Here is a 22593-nt window from a genome sequence, read left to right on the forward strand (position 1 = left end):
TTATCCCTTTCTCTTTTGGCTTGCAAGATTTCTGCTGAGAAATCTGCTGATAGTCTAATGGAGATTACCTTATATAGGATTTGGCACTTTTCTTTTTCAGACTTTAAAATTCTTTTTTTGTCTTTGAACTATTGAAAGTTTGATTGTAATGTGCCTCCAAGAAAATCTTTTTGAGTTAAATTTAGTTGAGGAATTTAAGCTTTCTGAATCTGAATATTTATATTTCTCCCCATACTTGAGAAGCTTTCAACTATTATTTTGTTAAATAGGTTTTCTGTGCTTTTCTCTCTCTTTCCTTCTTTTCTATTTTTACAGTGTGAATATTTGTTTACTTAATGGTATCCCATAAGTCCTGTAGGCTTTTTTAAAGTGTTTTTCTTTTTTTCTCCCCGACTTCCCCCCCACTGAGTTATTTTGATAGACCTTCCTTCAAAGTCAGAAACTCTTTCTTCTGCTTGATCTAGTCCGTTGTTGAAGCTCTCAATTATATACATTTTTTTACTTCATTCTTGAGTCCTTCACTTACAAGGTTTCTGTTTGGTTCTTTTTTATGATATTGCTCTCTGTTGAATTTCTTATTCAGATAATAAATTGTTTCCTCATTTCATTGAATGTTTGTATGGCTTCTCTTGTATTGTTTGTTTGACTTTCCATAAGATTGTTATTTTGAATTCCTTTTCATGTGTTTCATAAATGTTCTTTACTTTAGGGTCTGTTATTAAAAAAAAAAAAAAGAAACTCGACAGTTTGGACGTTAATGTGCACTGACCTTTTTTCCTCAGAATATTTCCCAAAGATTTTCTTTTCTCACTATTCACATTTTCCCCCTTTATAGAGTTTTCCTTAGACACTGTCAATTGTTTGCATATGCCAGAAACAGAAAAATAATTTTGAAACATCAGTGTATATTATCATTTAAATCAATTTATAAGGGAAGTTCTTTCTACCATTTTGCTCCCCATTATTCATTATATCCATTATCTCAATAGTCTCTGATGCCACTCACCATCCTTAAGCACCCAAGGAACCAGTGTGACTCTCCCAATGGCAGTCTTGCTTTCTTGCTAGTCTGACAAAACTATAGTTTAAATTCTTACAGACACATGTACTTTCTTAGATTAAATCCTTTACTGCTACTACATAATTTCTCTGTGAACTCCCTTTAGGAATGTAGCCTGAAGCTTAGTTGGGAGTCCTGAGTTACTTTAATGACTCTCATGCCCCATTCCACTCATAAAATTTGTCTCCCCCTACACATTCTAGTGCTTTGTATGGAAAAATATGAGTAAAATAAAATAATGTTAGGCTTTTTTCCATGTGATACTAAATCAGAGTGCTAATTACATTAGGAAAATTCAGAAATTTTAAAATTATCACATAGTCATAAAAAACAACACAGTCAAACAGATTTCTTTGCATTGTGGTAAATAGCAAGTACAAAATAGAAGCTGGTGGATGGACTCACTTTAAGTTTTTTAAATATATTTATTTATTTTAACATGTATTAGAAAAAATACAGCTATAATGTTATATCAAGCCCATTATTTCAGAAATAATAGGCTTAGGATTAAGCTACATTTTTATGTGACCAACATTGTATATATTTATATTTGTAACATGATGTTTTGATATAGAATGGCCTAATCAAGCTAATCAGCATATGATCACATACTTATTTTTGTGATAAGAACACTTAAAATCTACTCTCAGCAATTTTGAAATATATAATGCATTGTTATTAATTATAATCACCATGTCATACAATGGATCTCTTGAGAGACTACTTTGTTAAATAAGTAATTTGATGAAAAATATTAAGAGAATAATAGGATAGGTGGTTTATGGATGTAGCAAAAAATAGTGAAGATTGTATGCCAATGAATGATATTTGGAAAATACTGATGTAAATATTTCTGTTTCCTTCCTAGCACACTGAATAAATGGCCTCGGGGCTCAAAAACCCATTTGTATATTATTTGGAAATATTTATAAACAACTTAAAATTTTTAACTAAAGAAAATGAAACTAAAAACAATGTAAACACTCAAAAATTTATAGATGCCAAATTTTAACACATTGAAGACCAACAAGTGCATTAATTTGTGATGTTCAGTAGGTTCATTTTTGTGCAGAACTGAAATTTTACTTGTCATTCAGTTTAATCCAAGAATATGCCATAATTCCACAGTACGTTATTAAATGAGGGAATCAAAACCCTCACCATTTGCAAACATTCATCAATGGGGACCAGAATATTCTTACCAAAACAAATTAAGAAATGAATGGATAAACTGTGTAACTCACAATTTGAAATATTTGCGCTTATTGAAACAGTCATGTTTATTAATTTTATAAGTAAATACATATTTGGGTTATTAAATACATTTGATAAGCAAACTACTGCTTTTATCTGATTTATGTAGTAAGGTATTGTGTTGAACTTTATTTGAAAAGGGGGTTTCAACATTGTACAGTTTTGAAAAACATTGGTGGAGATAAAGCAGCCAGTTGGATTACTAAAATTTGTACTAACATGATGCATTTGGATTTTATGTAGAAAGAAGGAGATTTACACTTAATAAATAAGAGTTAATATTTATTTAATATATCTTATATTGGTTGGAATCAGTGAGACTGTGTTGCAGTAACAAATACATCTAAAATCTCTGTTGTGAACCACAAAGATTTACTTCTCAGTCATGCTATATGTCTCTCATGGCTTGGTTGAGCCTCTGTTCTATACTATCTTCCCTCCAAGATGCAGACTAGTAGATCTACCTCTATCTGAAACATGTCACTTACCTAGTACAGGAGAAAAGCAATATGAAAACAACATACTGACCCTTAAAGCCTTTGCCTGAATACAACACAGTCAATTTTTGCTCATATTTTATTGGTCAAACCTAGTCACATGACCAAGCCTGCATTCAGTAAGGCAGAAAGATATGTAACCCTACCATAAGAGGGGCCAGGTGCATTGGTTCCCGCCTGTGGTCTTACCACTCTGGGAGGCTGTGGTGGGTGGATCACTTGATCTCAAGAGTCCAAAACCAGCCTGAAGATGAGACACTATCTCTACTGAAAGTAGAAAATCAGCCAGGCATGGTGGCAGGCACCTGTTGTCCCAGCTACTTGGGATACTGAGGCAGGAATATTGTTGAGTCCAGAAGTTTGAGGTTGATGTGAGATATGACACTATGGCACTCAGGGTGACAGAATGAGACTGTCTCAACAAAAAAAGAAAGAGAGAGGAAGGAAGGAAAGAAGGCAGGCAGGCTGCATGAAGGGGTACAGAATATAGGTAAACAATTCTACAGTCGACCATACTTATTATGTTCCAGCCCCTCTTCATTTATGACTTACAACAACCGGATAAGGTAGTTACTATAACTACCCCAATCTAGAGGTGAATACATGGAGGCTTAGAGAGTTTAAATGACCTGCTGAAGTTCACACAGCTGAGTAGTGGCCAAGATGGGATTTGAACCCAGCCAGTATGACTTTAGAGCCTGTGCTCTTAACCACCATGCCATAGTACTTAGGTTGAGTTTCCTACCAAAGTAGCAGATATTGTTCTTCAACCTTAGCCCAATGTGGGTATTTTTAAATAGGTTCTAAAATTATACTGAAGGCTATGATTCCACAGGAGTTTATGGTATAATTTTGTAGTGTACTTAATATATTAATGCATGAATCCCACAAAGACAACAATTTCAGCCATCTTCAAACATAAAAATCAAACACATTCAAAATATGGATAGTTCATTCCAGCTCAGTGCTTTTCTACCAGAAAGATACCTCTGTGTATTTGTAAAGATTACTGCCAGCCTTAGAATTAATCGCAGAATGTACTCTGGTGTTCTGCTGTCGGATAGAAATAAACCATCAAAGGCAGAGAGTCACCTAAGCCCACTTTCAGGGTGTTCCCTAATGTATATTCAAGTAAAAAAGGGACCCTGAAGCAAAGAGGCTTGCTGGGCTGACTCTGTCTAAGGCAGGCCTTAGGGTTAGAGGTTCCCTATTCTTGGGACCAGTATCACTAATATTGCAGCCTCTGAGTGGAGCCAGGACTCGAGTTTCTGTATAGACATGATGTCCCTGAGGAACAAAGTCAATCAGGAAACAAATCACTAACTGGGCTGGAATTTCATCAGTGCAGAAAGCAGCTGGAGTTATAAAATTAAGGACCCTTAACAAATGGAAGAAATAAATTTCTGGCCACAATCTGATCAAATTCACAGGTTGAAGTCTAGAAACAAATTTCTATAGATAGACTCCATGGCTTTAGTAGCAATCTCTGGACCTGTCCTACCTCATTTCCTAATACTCATGTCTTTGCCTGGAACATTTATAAGCTTTTAAGCATGTAAGTGAGTAGAGAAAAATCTGTTTTTAATATAGGATTGCAGAATGTTCCAGTTGAGCATACCTGTTCTTTAACTCATTCTGTCCTCATAACAACCCCATGAGGAAGATGTTCATATTATCGTGATTTTATAAATGAGGAGACTAAAACTTACAAAAATGCAGTAACTTGTCCATGTTCCAAGAAGGCAAAGACTGTGTCTGTGTCCCTGTATTTCCAGCATCTCACAAAATTTCCTGAGTTGATGCGCAGGAAATAGTAAAATGAATGAATGAATGAACAAGCAAGCTATTGATTCCTCTCACACTACACTCAAGCCACTAGCCCTCACCTCTGTTACATCCTCACTCATCTTATCCCTCACCATTCAGACTGGGCTGTCATTCACTATCTGACCTTTTTCAAGGCTTGGGGTGGTGTAGCAGTGGAAGGAAGATGATGGATTATCAAATGAAATTCAAGTTTTTTTCCTCCCACATTTGTCTTTAAGAGCAAACAAAGTAATGCAATGCTGGAGAAGGCAACTCTTGGGGAAAATGTTTTCCCACCACATGCCTCATCTGTTTCCAAACACAGTCTCCACAGGCCCCATATATTTTTTCTAATGCAATTTGCACTCCCTATTTAAACAAGGCAGTCTAAAAAAGGGCACCATTCTGTATTAAAGATTCTGGTCTTGATTTGCAGCCATCAATGGAATTAACCACATTTTGGCCTTGGAGAGGTCGCATTCCTGATTCTCTCTGCCATCTCACTCATAAAGGCAGAGAAGGGGAGCAGAGTGCCAGGGAGAAGGCATCAGTTTGGCATCTGTGGCATAACCACTCAGGGAAATTCCATTCTCTGCAAGATCCACATCTCTTTCCTGTAGGTCCTGTGGCTGAGGGCCGCAACTAGGGACAGAGATCATGCATCTACTCTTCCTTTATCCCCTTCCCCTCTGTCCATCAAGGGCCAAAAGATGCTGATGCCCAGACATTCAAGGGTACAGGGACTCTGTCCTCTAAAATATCCTTCCCTGAAGATTTTAAGGATTAGAGAAACTCTTCATTGTTGGGATGAAATCTTGACCACATAAGGTCTTCCTTTGCCATTCCAAGAAAGTGACTATGAGAGGTTGAGCTTAGAACCACTGTCATTGCCAGGGTCTTCCAGTAGGCCAGGGGTTTTTAAACATTTCTCAGCTATGAAACATTTTCTAAAAATGAAACTCAATATATAAAACAGACAAAAAGTCTGTACAAAATAGAAGAGATAACCTAGACATCTAACAGTTTTGCCTCCCTTTACTAACTAGCCTCTTTGAACTCTCCATGAACCCAAGGAGGTGAAGAACACAATTCAAAGGGCGCTGCCCTTGATTGTAAGAACTAAAATGTAGAATTGTGAACCACACATGGCTTACTGGCCTCTGTATCCCAGCTCTATATCCAAAGCCTGGAACATAGGAGGAACATTAGTCATGTATTAGGTGAATAGTCAGTGCTAGAGATTTGTGACAGTTGCTGTTCATTACATGATTTGTTCTCCTGTGATGTGAGGAGTGTGTGTGTGTGTGCACGGAGGGGAAGAGGGGTTAACAGCTGAGAGTTGGAGTACACTTGAGCTGAGATGAGTGGCCAGGTCTTTAATGGGGAGCTTTCAACAACTGGAACATGAAGAGGAGCTGAAAGGAGGAGATTTACAGGCAAAGCTGGGTCATGTGCTCATTCACTTGTTGAACAGATCGAATGGCTGCCATGTGGCAAGCTAGGTCCTAAGGTGACTAAAACACAGTCCCTGCTCTCAAGGGGCTTATGGTCTAGTGCAGGAGACATATTTAAACAAAGCAGTGCCAATAAATAATGTACTGGCCATAATCATTTTTAACCCATTGAACTGATGTATTTTTTCATTCCAGAAGTTGTGATGACCTGGGTTTCATGGAAACTGCAGGTTTCTACTTTTCAGTGAGTGGTGAAGTCAGTAAATAACAAGTCATTGCTTAGCTTTGTCTGTCAGATTATGTTTTGCATTTTTACTCTATAGATGAGTTTGCTTTTTTTTTTTTTAAATACATGGAATCCAAAGTTAAAGTACCCAGAGGACAAGGTTCATCTTAATTTTCACTAATTTCTCACGAAAAATTTGCATTTGTGTTTATTATGAAGGTAGATAATAAACCACCATAGTGATGACTTTGTCATCAATAGAAATGAGACATTTTTCTTTCAAATTATATTGCTATAGCTATCTCTAAATGTTATTTACCCTCATCATTACTTCAAAATTATTCTGATTACTAGACCTGCCACTAGATCTTTTTTTTTTTTATTAAATCATAGCTGTGTACATTAATGCGATCATGGGGCACCATGCACTGGTTTTATAGACTGTTTGACACATTTTCATCACAATGGTTAACATAGCCTTCCTGGCATTTTCTTAGTTATTGTGTTAAGATATTTATATTCTACATTTACTAAGTTTCACATGTACCCTTGTAAGATGCACTGCAGGTGTAATCCCACCAATCACCCTCCCTCCACCCCCCTCCACCCTTGCTCCCCTTCCTTTCCCCCTTCCCCCTATTCTTAGGTTATAACTGGGTTATAGCTTTCATGTGAAAGCCATAGATTAGTTTCATAGTAGGGCTGAGTACATTGGATACTTTTTCTTCCATTCTTGAGATACTTTACTAAGAAGAATATGTTCCAGCTCCATCCATGTAAACATGAAAGAGGTAAAGTCTCCATCTTTCTTTAAGGCTGTATAATATTCCATGGTGTACATACACCACAGTTTATTAATCCATTCGTGGGTTGATGGACACTTGGGCTTCTTCCATGACTTAGCAATTATGAATTGGGCTGCAATAAACATTCTGGTGCAAATATCTTTGTTATGATGTGATTTTTGGTCTTCTGGGTATATGCCTCTGCCACTAGATCTTATCATTTAAAACATTAATAAAGCACAGATATTATTCTATTATGAATTTGTTTTATATTTTAATAACTGCATTTCAATATAATTGGTTTTCCTTACAACCTGATGTCTGAGAAGGGGTCCATAGATACTATAAGACTATTAAACCTGGGGGCTACCAGGTTACAAAAAATGGCTAAGGGTGAGATTTTATCAAGGAAGAAAAGAATTTTCAAATGTCAAAGCTTCCTTTATATATTCAAAGCAAAGCATCCCTGAGTCTGGGATGTAAAGGCAGTTCCCACCTGCCTGGGGAACAAAGAGCACTTCTGGGATTGGGGATGTAGAACTGTGGAAGAAAGAAGAGAAGGAAGGGGGCAGGTAGATACATACTAGAGGGGCCTGGTGGAAACCATATAATCAGTAATGCATGTTCCTCACCTAGAACAGACTTGGAATACGTAAAGCCTCCTTGGAAAAGACCCATATTCACCTTGGTGTTAGAGCAATCTGGCATCCAGGTAGTAAAACAGCAATAGAGAAGGCAGGTATCTAAGTGCATGATTCTATAGCTTGGAGCTTGTCTGAGTTTACCTGGTTTCTCTTCTTTTCTTCTTATAGTTGGTTTGTGCCCATGCTCCCCAAAGCAGAGATGATCTCCTGCTTTACTCCTCCTAGCCTCTTAGCTAATACTTTGCCCAAATGACAACCAGGGTTTGTCCTCTCCTGGGGCAGGTTTTTAGATCATATGGTCTCATGGTTTTAAATTTTTAATCTGTGAAAGCTGGAGCTCCTCCAGATCCTTCAGTCCCACTACTGGGTGAAATGAGGGTAAGGAGAATGAGTAGAGAAGTTAGCTCCATAGGCCGGGAGTTTCAGTTGCTGATCTTTGTTTCTGCTATAGGTCCTCCTGATGTGTCTCTTGATTTTTTATGTGGGCTGTGGAATGGTTCCCACTGCTTGCCTGAGTGTAGTCCTCTCTCCTGCTAAAGTCAGGGGAGCCTTTCTGCCCTAAGTCTCAGCAAATTCTGGAAATAGACATTAGATAACTGCTTATAATGCATTTCAACCCTAGAATTATCTCTGATCATGCTTTAATCTCTTCCATTCAGCTATCTGCTCAAATGTCACCTCCTCAGAGAAGCCTTCCCTGACCACCCTATCTATAGGAGCACTCCCATACCCAGCTTTGTTTACTTCACCTCATTTATACTGCCTGACTTTATGTATTTATTGCCTCTCTCCCCACTAAAATGTAAGCTCTATCTCACCACTGCCATTTCCTGTACAACCTAAACCATTGCCTGAGACGTAATGGATACTCAGTAAATGTTTGTTCAGGGAATGGATGGATGGACAAATGTATGCATCCAACTCACACTTAAGCACAATCTTATTCATTAGATGTGTGAGGCTTCTCTTTTTACAGGAGGACATAAAACATGAGATTGTACATGCTCTGAAACATGGTAGTGGCTCAATAACTAACTGAATGAAACACAGGGGTGGTTATGGGGAGAAAGGCTTGGCTTAGACTTACAACTTTTGCTATTTGTGAGAGCCTTGTGGATTCCTACCCCAGGAAGGTAGACTATCAAAACCAGAATCATTTAAATAGCACTAGACCCCTTTTAATATTACAAATATGGGGTTCACATTTTTTAATTACTTACAAATTTTAAAAATTATACAGGGAAAATGTGCAAAAGATTGTTTCCATGATAGAAACTACAAAAGGGGTATGAGCTCTTTGTTTATCAAAAGATCTGCATGTACTGTGATGGCTCCAGGTGGCCCTGGACTGACAGTCCCTAGGGGCACCTCTCACTTGATAATTCTGTGATTTTAAGCCCCTTCACAGCCCATGGCATGTGATCCTGCTATACAACATCTCTTTCCTAAGGAGTGCCTCTCACGAAAGAAAATGCTGCACAAATTGTTTTCCCGCTGTAAAAAGAAAAAAAAAAAAGAAAGGAAAAAAAAAGCCATGGAAATTACTAAACCACAACTGAGTTTCAGTCAAAGCAATCTTGAATGAGCATTAACAAGAGGGTGCCATGAAACAAAGGCACATTTTCCCTCTCCTTCCCTCCGCTGAGCTGATCACATTCCATTTTTCAAAACAATGGCAGCTATCCAGCTGCATTTAATTTATGCAAATCCACAGCAGTTCATAGGTGGAACTGACACAGCAAGGGGCCCACAGAAGGCAGACCTTGATGTTCTCATTGAGATTCTGCCCCATGGCTGTGGGGAATGTAAACTACCTTGTATACAATCTGGGCTGCATCTCCTGTTGCCAGGTGAGAGAGATCAGATACTCACAGGCTTTGACTTTTTAAAATGACTATGTAAAATTACACAAATAATACCTGCTTGTTGAGAAAAAAATGAGTATAAATAAACCAGGAGGTCATAAAAATGACCCCCAATTCAAGGACAGTTACTGCTAATATATCGATATTCCAACCAGACCTTTCTTCAAGCATGTCTACACACATTTTTCAAACTGGAAATTATTGTGTGCTTTTTTTTTTTCACTCAGCAATATGCTGTAAAGATTCTTTCTTGTGAAAACACATCAGTCCACATTATCAAGGATGGTTTCTAGTATTTCACCATATAAACAATTACAGTGGACATATTTGTGATCGAATATGTCATTATTTATTTAGTATAATTATTAATTATCTAAAAGGGGATTGCAAGGCCAAAGAATATGTGCATTATAAGATTTATGTTATTATTTCTCTCTGAAAATGTTTGATGTTATCATACAATAATTATTATTATTATAATTACATGAGCAGCACTTATTGAGAGCTTACTATACACCAGACACTGTTCTATGCATTTTATACTTATTATCCACTTAATCCTCACCATAATTCTATATGACAGGTACTATGATGCCCATTTTACAGATGGGGAAGCTGAGGTAGAGATGTTAAGTAACTTGATTAAAAGTTACATAACTAACAAGTGGCAGAGTCCAAAAGAGAACTCAGAGAACCAGTAGCCTGTGACTTTAACCACCACACCACTTCTGTGAATTTGATAAAGCAAGGAATTGACCTTAAGCTTTTAAGTCTAGCCCACAGCCTAAGATATAGGTATTTCCCAGAGTTTTCCAAATTTGTCTGCTTCCTGACATCCATTATCTTTCATTCAGCAAGGTAGATGCCTTATCCAAAGAATCTGTCACTCATTTCTTAGCCTAAAAGGACAAAATTCCAAATATAAAACTTTTAGTTTTTTTTTTTTTTTTTTAAACAAAGATCCCATTGAAAATCATTCTGGTGGAAATCCAGTGCTTCTGCTTTGGCATCAGTGACAACTACTGATGACAATCTAGTGGAAATGATTATTATTTGCACATCTCTCTTTCTTACCCAAAAATCCTGCATGGCAATGAGTCTCGTGGAAATCTCACAGCTAATTTTGCCCTTACTTTCTCATCGCGAATGTTCACAAGCAGGTGTCATGGGAAGTTCATTAGTGTTAAAGCGACCCTATTTGCTGTAGCTTTTACTCCTAAGGGTGGTGACTGTTTATAGGTACTATTTTTCCTACTTTTACCACTGAAGCTCTTTGAGCTTCAGCTCTGTTCATAAGATTAGAGGTACTAAGCATTATTGACCTGGATTTGTCTCTTGGTTTCACCAGTACAAGCCATGTGACCTAGAGTAACTTACTCAGACTCTCCATGGTTTATTTACTTCATTTATAAGATAAAGATGATAAAATGACACACAATTCTTTGGTATTTTGTAAGATAAAATAAGAAAATGTGCGTAAAACAGAATGTGAGTTATTATCATTAGAGTCAGTGTTGCCTATTTGTGAAGAGCATAGACTTTGGAATTGAACTTCCAGATTTGAATCTTGGCCATGACGCTTTTTAAGTGTGTGAACTTGGGTGATTTACTTATTCTCTTTATGCCTCAGTTTTCTCATCTGAAATATGAGGTACCTATGTCATAGGCAGTGTTTATATATATGTATGAAGATTCAGTGAGTTAACTTATGTAAAGTGCTTAGAAGAGTGTCTGACATATAGTAAGTATTGGCTAGTAATGTTGTTGTTGGTATTATTATTATTGTATTAATGCACTGCAAGGCCTACTTAAAGAGACTTACATATGTTGGTGAGGAGATAGAGAAACAGAAGGCTTTATATATTGCTGATGTGGTGTAAGGTGGTATAACCACTGTAGGAAAACAATTTGCTGGTTCTTCAATAAGTTAGGCGTAGATTTACCATAGGACACAGCAATTTCATTCTTAGATACTGGTGAGCTCTCACCTAATGTGCACAGTGTAAGGGTATACACCACACCCCTTGGTGGTGAAGGGCTCAACTACAACTTGAACTTTACCTTAGAAATGAAAACAATGTAACCTAATCATTAGTACCCTCATAATAATCTGAAATAAAAAATTACAAATTAAACAATGGCATTAAGATAATTGAAAGGGAATGTCCAAACAATAATTTGTATAAATGTTTATAGTAGCATTATTCACAGTAGGTAGAAACACTCAGAAGTTCAAGACCAGCCTGAGCAAGAGTGAGGCCCCATCTCTGTTAAAAATAGGAAAACTAGCTGGGTGTCATGGCAGGTGCCTATAGTCCCAGCTACTCAGAAGTCTGAGGCAAGAGGAGCACTTGAGCCCAAGAGACATAGCTCTCTGTGAGCTATGATGGCAGAGCACTCTTCCTAGGGCAACAGAGTGAGACTCTGTCTCAAAACAAACAAAGAACAATAGATGCAAACAACCCAAATGTCCACCAACTGATGAATGAATAAATCAAATCTAGCATATTCACATAATGACATTTTCTTTGGCCATAAAAAGGAATGCGTACTGATCATGCTACAACACGGATAAACCTTGAAGACAATATGCTAAGTAAAAGAAGGCAGTCACAAAGGAGCATATGCTTATGATTCCATTTATGTGAAACGTCCAGAATAGGCAAATCCATGGAGACAGAAAGTAGATTAGTGGTTTCCTGGGTCTGGAGCAGGGAGGGAGGGAGAGCAGAAACAGGGCATGACTGTTAATGTTTATGCGGTTTCCTTTTGGAGGTAATGAAAATGTTCTAAAATTAGATTGTGGTGATGGTTGCACAACTCTGTGAATATACAAAAACCACATTGGCTTATATGTTCAAAATGAGTGAATTTAATGGTATGTACTTTATATCTCAGTAAAATTGTTCTTTAGAGACTTACATAAAAAAGGATTAAGGTCCCCTCATACCACTTTGCCAGCAGTTTTGGTCAAGTGTAATGGAATATTTTTGTGGTCCTGACAAGATGATGATCAGATCAACGATCAGTCCTTCTCCTGAGCAGTGCTAACCAGATTGCATCATGGCCCTCTAGAATCTTTGTTATCAGTCATCTATTTTGAGTCTTAGTGCAGCTATGGGGATGCACTTGCCCTGTGGTCTACTATTTTCAGGGTAATTTTCCACTGTAAATGAAACATGATGGACAGCAAAAACCTCATCTATTTTATTTTCCATTGTATCCACAGTGTCTGTCAGGCATGTAGTAGGTGCTCAATAAATATATGATGAAAGAATAAATCGATGAAGAATAAGCAGGCAGCATTAGTTGTGGAAAGATTTTATAACAAAGAGGACTTGGATTTGAATCTCATCTCCATTACTTACTAGAAAAGCAACATCTAGCCAATTGTTCAAATTCTCTTGAGTTCACCTTCTTATGAAATGGGGACACAGAACCTTTTTCACAGGCAGTAAGTTTTAACTAAGGTAATATATGCTATGTGATAACTCAATAAATGTTTGTTTCCTTCTCTTTCTTCCCTCAAGTCCTGATGTGGCAGTAAACATAACCACTGACACTTTCCTAAGAGCAAACTTGATGTCATGTGATATCAACCTTAAATGTGGAAGCTGGCAGTGAAATTTGAGCCCATAAAATGCCAGATTTGGGAGGGCTCTTAGTAAGAGGTCAGCTACTCCAAGAACTATATTTGATAGAGAATTCTCAAATGCCACAACATTAGTGGGCCATTTGGAGACTGTGGCTTAATAAAAATGAGTGGGCAAAGAAATAGCTGGCAAGGTGGATGGCAGACATCTGGGGGACCATTAATGAGAAATTCCAGGAGTGATTCATTGTCCTCACCCTTCAAAATGTCCCCTATAATATCTGACAGCTTAATCACCATGTGCGTATTTATACAGGGTGAGGCAAAGGTCACTGTACGAGAGAGAACCACTAGAGGAACAGGTGTTGATCTTTAACCTTCTAAATATATTAGTCAAAGCAGAATGTCTATAGCAGGAAAAAAACAATCTATATATACAGGATCCTGTTTACATTTCAGTTTTAAGGATCAAATTTTAGTTTCTTCATTAAATTTTGGTTTTTCATATGAAAGAACTATCTGAATTTGGTTATTGGTATCTGGTGAGTGGTGGTATGCAAATAAAATAGGTAAATAATGTCTTCATTTAATAAGCCCCTGAATTAAAAACCAAATTGTTAGCTAATGGAGAAAATAAGTGGCTTGTTTAGAAAGTAAATAAAGGATAATTAATTTGCTAACTTGTTTTTCCATAGTTGATAACGTCAAGTGTGACAGCTATGCCTATTTTTATGGTATAGAGAAAGTGTATGTTATAGATCGTATCTCTTTATAAAATGTGCAGAATCATCAAGGATGATATTGGAAACATAAGAGAGAAAATAACACTGGGAGGCAGTAGAGCCTAGTGGTTAAGAGCAAACACTTGGTTTGCAGTCAAGATCAAAGCCTACGCTGATATAAAAACTAATCCAACAGCCCATTGAAACAAACGCACACAGAGTTTTGAAAAGGGATGGCGGCCGAGTAACAGCTTCCCTGCAACTGGGAACAGCGAGTCTGGGGAGACAAGAATCCAGGCATCTCTAGCCGGTGGGATCTGCCTATAATCATCCTTTTGAGGATACAGGGAGCCAGCAAGGGACTTCTGGACCCCAAGAGGAGGACAAAAACAGTGGAAAACTGGCAAGTGGTTGCGTGTGTTCGATCGACCTAATCACACTGGCAACCGTAAGTACAAGCAGTGGTGAGACTGCAAACCGGAAAGGCCTTACCTGTGAACTGTTTCAGTGTTCTTGGACTTTGCACTCAGTTGAACTGCCTTGGGGAGAGCTTGAGCAGGAGTGTGGAGAACTTTGGGCATTGTCTGGGGCCCCAGACTGAGCCACTGAGCTGGGAGCAGGAAGCCATTGTGAAAGAACTGCCCCGGCAAGCTCCACCCTCAGGGTCTCAGAGCAAGGATTGGGTGGGTCAAAGTAACCTACTGACTGAGCAGCCTAAAGGCGGGGACTGAGCTGCCTTACAGCCTTAATCCTTAGGGGCAGAGTGAGACGGTTTTGGCACACTAGAGCCTTGGGCTGTTGCCCTGCATAGAGTGCCGTGACGTCACAGCTCATAGCAACCTCAAACCCCTAGGCTTGGTGCCACCCAGACCTCCGTAAGAGCTGTGCAGCTGGTGACCCGCACACACTGGGCCTCCACATTCCCTGACCAGGAACTGCAGAAGCCACGCAACCCTGCGTCCTCCCTCCTGTGTCCTCCCAGCTTCCACACTAGCCTGTTCATCTGGACAGGGACTCTGGTAGCTGCATGCCCTTTGGAGCCCTCCCTGCCTCTGTGAAGAGCTCTTCTCCTGGCCAGAGACTGCTGGAGCCTTGGGCTCTCTGTGCCAAAGTCACTGGGCGCCTGGCACTCCCAGAACTGTGCGTACCACACCCAGCCCTGTTGCTGGATCCGGGTGTGTCACAAACCGTAGCTGCTTCCACAACCGGAACTCCCTAGCTAGTGTAGCCCCAGAGGAACTACACAGGGTCACTCCCTACAAAGGTCCAGCAACAATAGAATGATCCCACTGGGGTCTACTCTTGGAGAGACACCTCCCCAACTCTGAGGACAGCAAGAGGCAATGGTGAAAAACAATCATGAGGCAAAATCAACAGAAAAACTCTGGCAATATGAATAATCAGAGTAGATCAACTCCCCCAAGGATCAATGGGGCAGAAACAGCACAAGACCCCATGCACAAACAAATAGCTGAGATGTCAGAAATTGAATTCAGGATCTGGATAGCAAATAAGATTGAATTAGAATTCCAAAAGTTATCTCAAGAATTCAATGGATTCAAAGACCAAATGACCAAAGATTACGACACATTGAGACAAGAAGTTGCATCCCTCAAAGATCTGAGAAACACAGTAGAATCCCTCAGTAACAGAATGGAGCAAGCAGAAGAAAGGATTTCTGACATTGAAGACAAAGCTTCCGAATGCTCCCAAACTCTCAAAGAAGAAGAGAAATGGAGAGCAAAAACAGACCACTCTCTCAGAGAGCTCTCGGATAATTTGAAGAAAACCAATATTCGTCTAATACGGATCCCTGAAAGTGATGAAGTGGCTTCACAAGGCACAGAGTCTCTTCTCCATGAGATTATGAAGGAGAACTTTCCAGACATGCCAAGAAATTCCAAAATTCAGATAGCAGACAGTTTCAGAACTCCAGCACGACTCAACCCAAATAAGACATCCCCCAGAAACATCGTAATCAATTTCACTAAAGTTAATATGAAGGAGAAAATTCTGAAAGCTGCCAGATGAAAGAAAACCATTACCTACAAAGGGAAGAATATCAGAATAACTGCAGATCTCTCTGCTGAAAACTTTCAAACTAGAAGAGGATAGTCATCGACTTTTAATCTCCTAAAACAAAATAACTTTCAACCCAGGATCCTGTACCCAGCTAAACTGAGCTTCGTTTATGACGGAGAAATTGAATACTTCAACGACATTCACATGTTGAAGAAATTTGCCACAACTAAACCAGCTCTCCAGGACATTCTTAGACCTATCCTCCATAAAGACCAGCATAATTCTCCACAAAAGTAAACCCACCACAAAAGTAAACCCACCCAAAAATTTTTTGATCAAATTCCAACTTCCACAGTCACAAACGGATTATAAATGTCCACCGGTCTCTCGAAAGGCTTATCAATACTCTCAGTTAATGTGAATGGTTTAAATTGTCCTCTACAGAGGCATAGGTTAGTGGACTGGATACAAAAACTCAAGCCAGATTATCTGCTGCATCCAAGAATCACATCTTACATTAAAAGACAGATATAGACTCAAGGTGAAGGGATGGTCATCTATATTCCAGGCAAATGGAAAGCAGAAAAAAGCAGGAATTGCAATCTTGTTCGCAGATGCAATAGGCTTTAAACCAACCAAAATAGTTAAGGATAAGGATGGACACTTCATATTTGTTAAAGGTAATACTCAATATGATGAGATCTCAATCATCAATATTTATGCACCCAACCACAACGCAATTCAATTTATAAGAGAAACTGTAACAGACATGAGCAACTCAATTTCCTCCACTTCAATAGTAGTTGGAGATTTTAACACCCCTTTAGCAGTGCTGGATAGATCCTCCAAAAAGAAGCTAAGCAAAGAAATTTTAGATTTAAACTCAACCATTCAACATCTGGACTTAACAGACATCTACAGAACATTTCATCCCAACAAAACTGAATACACATTCTTCTCATCAGCCCATGGAACATACTCCAAAATCGACCACATCCTATGCCACAAATCTAACCTCAGCAAATTTAAAAAAATAGAAATTATTCCTTGCATCTTCTCAGACCATCATGGAATAAAAGTTGAACTCAATAACAACAGGAACCTGCATACCCATACAAAAACATGGAAGCTAAACACCCTTATGCTGAAGGATACATGGGTTATAGACGAGATTATGAAGGAAATCACCATATTTTTAGAACAAAACAACAATCAAGACACGAATTACCAGAATCTCTGGGATACTGCAAAGGCTGTCCTAAGAGGGAAATTTATAGCACTGCAAGCCTTCCTCAAGAAAACGGAAAGAGAGGAAGTCAACAACTTAATGGAACATCTCAAGCAACTGGAGAAAGATGAACACTTCAACCCCAAACCCAGCAGAAGAAAAGAAATACCCAAAATCAGAGCAGAATTAAATGAAATTGAAAACAAAAGAATTATACAACAGATCAATAAATCCAAAAGCTGTTTTTTTGATAAGATCAATAAAATAGATAAACCTTTGGCCAACCTAACCAGGAAAAAAAGAGTAAAATCTCTAATTTCATCAATCAGGAATGGTAATGATGAAATAACAACAGACCCCTCAGAAATCAAAAAAATCCTTAACGAATACTACAAGAAACTCTACTCTCACACATATGAAAATCTGAAAGAAATTGACCAATACCTGGAAGCATGCCACCTACCAAGACTTAGCCAGAACAAAGTGGAAATGTTGAACAGGCCTATATCAAGTTCTGAAATAGCATCAACTATACAAAATCTTCCTAAAAAGAAAAGCCCAGGACCAGATGGCTTTACGTCAGAATTCTACCAAACATTTAAAGAAGAACTAGTACCTATACTACTAAACCTCTTCCAAAATATAGAAAAAGAAGGAATATTACCCAGCACATTCTACGAAGCAAACATCACCTTGATTCCCAAACCAGGGAAAGACCCAACAAGAAAAGAAAATTATAGACCAATATCACTAATGAATATAGATGCTAAAATACTCAATAAGATCCTAACAAACAGAATGGAACAACACATCAAGAAAATTACACACCATGACCAAGTCGGATTTATCCCAGGGTCTCAAGGCTGGTTCAATATATGTAAATCTATAAATGTAATTCAACACATAAACAAACTTAAAAATAAAGACCATATGATTCTTTCAATTGATGCAGAAAAAGCTTTTGATAGTATCCAACATCCCTTCATGATCAGAGCACTTAAGAAAATTCGTATAGAAGGGACTTTTTTTTTTTTTTTTTTTTGTAGAGACAGAGTTTCACTTGCCGTGGCGTCACACAGCTCACAGCAACCTCCAACTCCTGGGCTTAGGCGATTCTCCTGCCTCAGCCTCCCGAGTAGCTGGGACTACAGGTGAGAAGGGACATTTCTTAAACTAATAGAGGCCATCTACAGCAAACCCACAGCCAATATCGTATTGAATGGAGTTAAATTGAAATCATTTCCACTTAGATCAGCAGGAACCAGGCAAGGTTGCCCATTGTCTCCATTGCTCTTTAACATTGTAATGGAAGTTTTAGCCATTGCAATTAGGGAAGAAAAGGCGATCAAGGGTATCCACATAGGGTCAGAAGGGATCAAACTCTCACTCTTCGCAGATGATATGATCGTATATCTGGAAAACACTAGGGATTCTACTACAAAACTTTTAGAAGTGATCAAGGAATATAGCAATGTCTCAGGCTACAAAATCAACACCCATAAATCTGTAGCCTTTATATATACCAACAATAACCAAGCCGAACAAACAGTCAAGGACTCTATTCCTTTCACAGTAGTGCCAAAGAAGATGAAATATTTGGGAGTATACGTAACAAAGGACGTGAAAGATCTCTACAAAGAGAACTATGAAACTCTAAGAAAAGAAATAGCCGAAGATGTTAACAGATGGAAAACATACCATGCTCATGGCTGGGAAGAATCAACATTGTTAAAATGTCCATACTGCCCAAAGCAATATATAATTTTAATGCAATTCCTATTAAAGCTCCATTGTCATACTTTAAAGATCTTGAAAAAATAATACTTCATTTTATATGGAATCAGAAAAAAATTCGAATAGCCAAAACATTACTGAGCAATAAAAAAAAAGCAGGAGGAATCATGCTACCAGACCTGAGACTGTACTATAAATCCATAGTGATCAAAAAAGCATGGTACTGCACAGAAGCAGAGAAGTAGATGTCTGGAACAGAATAGAGAACCAAGAGATGGATCCAGCCACTTACCGTTATTTGATCTTTGACAAGCCAATTAAAAACATTCAGTGGGGAAAAGAATCCCTATTTAACAAATGGTGCTGGGTGAACTGGCTGGCAACTTGTAGAAGATTGAAACTGGACCCACACCTTTCACCATTAACTAAGATAGACTCTCACTGGATCAAAGATTTAAACTTAAGAAATGAAACTATAAAAATACTTGAAGAAAGTGCAGGGAAAACTCTTGAATGAATCGGCCTGGGTGAATATTTTATGAGGAGGACTCCCCAGGCAATTGAAGCAGTATCAAAAATACACTACTGGGACCTGATCAAACTAAAAAGCTTCTGCACAGCCAAGAACATAGTGAGTAAAGCAAGCAGACAGCCCTCAGAATGGGAGAAAATATTTGCAGGTTATACCTCCGATAAAGGTCTAATAACCAGAATCCATAGAGAACTTGAACGTATTAACAAGAAAAGAACACGTGACCCCATCTGAGGGTGGGCAAGGGACTTTAAGAGAAACTTCTCTAAAGAAGACCAATGCAAGATCTACAAACACATGAAAAAAAGCTCATCATCCTTAGTCATCAGAGAAATGCAAATCAAAACTACTCTGAGATATCACCTAACCCCAGTAAGAGTAGCCCACATAACAAAATCCCAAAACCAGAGATGTTGGCGTGGATGTGGAGGAAAGGGCACACTTCTACACTGCTGGTGGGAATGCCCACTAATACGTTCCTTCTGGAAGGATGTTTGGAGAATACTTAGAGACCTAAAAATAGACCTGCCATTCGATCCTATAATTCCTTTGCTAGGTTTATACCCAGAAGACCAAAAGTCACAATATAACCAAGACATCTGTACCAGAATGTTTATTGCAGCCCAATTCATAATTGCTAAGTCATGGAAGAAGCCCAAATGCCCATCGACCCACGAATGGACTAGCAAATTGTGGTACATGTATACCATGGAATACTATGCAGCCTTAAAGAAATATGGAGACTTTACCTCTTTCATGTTTACATGGATGGAGCTGGAACATTCTTCTTAGCAAAGTATCTCAGGAATGGAAGAAAAAGTATCCAATGTACTCAGCCCTACTATGAAGCTAAATTATAGCTTTCACATGAAGTCTATAACCCAACTATAGCACAAGACTATGGGGAAAGGGCCAAGGAAGGGGAAGGGAGGGGGGAGGTTTTGGTGGAGGGAGGGTAATAGGTGGGGCCACATCTCTGGTGCATCTTAGAATGGGTACAGGCGATTGCACTAATGTACACAGCTATGATTTAACAATAAAAAAAAAGAAACACACGCACACAAACGCACACACCACAAACTCCTACCTCCCAGATATATAAAAATGGCTAATATTTAAACTATAGGTGTACAGTTGAGCTTAAAAGCAAGAAAGGAACTTTCCACATGCTAAAAACAAAATATTTCCAATGGTAATTTGAATTTTAAGACCTGCAGCTCAAAGAGATGAGTAGAACAGATACGTTCTTAAGGTCTGGAATTTTAATGCTTAATGGAATATAGGAGACAGGCTTGTAAGTTCTACGTATGGCAGAGAGTTAGTACCAGCATACCTGGGGAAAAGTGGTAAGGATGGAAAGGATGTCTCCTTTGGGAAAAGAATCTAATCACTGGCCTGAGGATAGCCGTTATATTGTTCCTGTTCCAAGTCATGGGTAGAAAAAATCAACCTGAAACACCGAAGCCCCTAGATAACATGAAATAAAATGAAAACAAAAATAGCAAAGAAAAAACATGGTAACCAGAAAGCACCGACTAATATGTCAGTAGTCACCATAAATGTAAATGGATTAAAAATACTTTTTTGAATACAGAAACAATTAGATATGAAAATGTCCAGCAATCTGTTGTTCACAAGAAACATACCTAAAATATGATGACACAGAGAGGTTAAATGAAAAAAGGGGGGATAGAAAAATATATACCAGAGTAAATGGAATTTTTAAAAAAGCATTAAATCAAAGAGACACACCACTTAATTAATGAAAAAATCTACCCACTAAAAAAATAATTTGTATGCATCTGAAAGTATAGATTTAAAATATATGTAGTGAAAGCAGAAATAAAATGAGAAATAACCAAATCCATAATCACAGTGAGACATTTTAACACAGTTGTTTCAAGAACTACTAGGTCAAGTAGACAAAAGGTACTAGGGACATATGAGGCTTGAATAAAACAATAAAATGAAGCTAATAAATAGAAACATAAAAATAATGATCAATCTGATAAAGCAATACTATTATATGATTCCAATTATATGACATTTTCTTTTTTTATTAAATCATAGCTGTGTACATTAATGTGATCATGGGGCACCAACACTAGTTTTATAGACCGTTTGACACATTTTCATCACACTGGTTAACATAGCCTTCCTGGCGTTTTCTTAGTTATTGTGCTAAGACATTTACATTCCACATTTACTAAGTTTCACAAATACCCTTGTAAGATTCACCACAGGTGTAATCCCACCAATCACCCTCCCTCCACCCTCTCCCCCCTCCCTCCCCTCCCTTTCCCCCTTCCCCCTATTCTTAGGTGGTATCTGGGTTATAGCTTTCATGTGAAAACCCTAAATTAGTTTCATAGTAGGACTGAGTACATTGGATACTATAAAAGATCTGTTCTTACCAGAAGCTAGAGGTGAATGATGGATAAATTACTGATACATAGGGCATTTTTAAGTCAGTAGAAATATTCAGTATGATAGTGTAATTATGGATACTTGCCTTATACATTTTTTAAAACCCACAGAACCTGAAACACTAAGAATATAGTGTTTTTATAGTTACTTTTGAGTACTTTCCACTCAATTTTGCTGTTAACCTAAAACTGATTTAAAAAATAAAATCTATATTTAAAAAACACATTGCATTTACCACCTGAAGAGTAAGTATTATTTTCAAGTACACATGGAAAATTTGTAAAAATTGAACGCATTCTAGCCTACAAAAATATAAATATCATAACTCATTCTTCAACCGTGATGCAACAAAGAGAAAATGAATAACCAAAAGAAGCCCTCTTGAAAAGCCATAAACTTTGAAATTACAAATATGCATTTCTAAATTTTACATATGTTAAGGAATAAAGCTCAGTGAAAATTATCAAATATTTAGAATTGATTGATGAAAGAAGTACTGCATATCAGAAGTTAAATCAGTGGTATGTTACAGCCAGTTTGTACCAGCTCCTGGGAGTGGGCTTTTAAATATTCAGGAATTTGCAAGGCAATTGTTAAATGACTTGAAATCAGCCACAAAGAGAACATTACATTATGGAAATCTGCAAATGCGGGGTGGCGCCTGTGGCTTAAGGAGTAGGGTGCCGGTCCCATATGCCGGAGGTGGTGGGTTCAAACCCAGCCCTGGCCAAAAACCACAAAAAAA

This window comes from Nycticebus coucang, chromosome X (genome assembly GCF_027406575.1).
Source record: "Nycticebus coucang isolate mNycCou1 chromosome X, mNycCou1.pri, whole genome shotgun sequence".
Classification (NCBI taxonomy): Eukaryota; Metazoa; Chordata; class Mammalia; order Primates; family Lorisidae; genus Nycticebus; species Nycticebus coucang.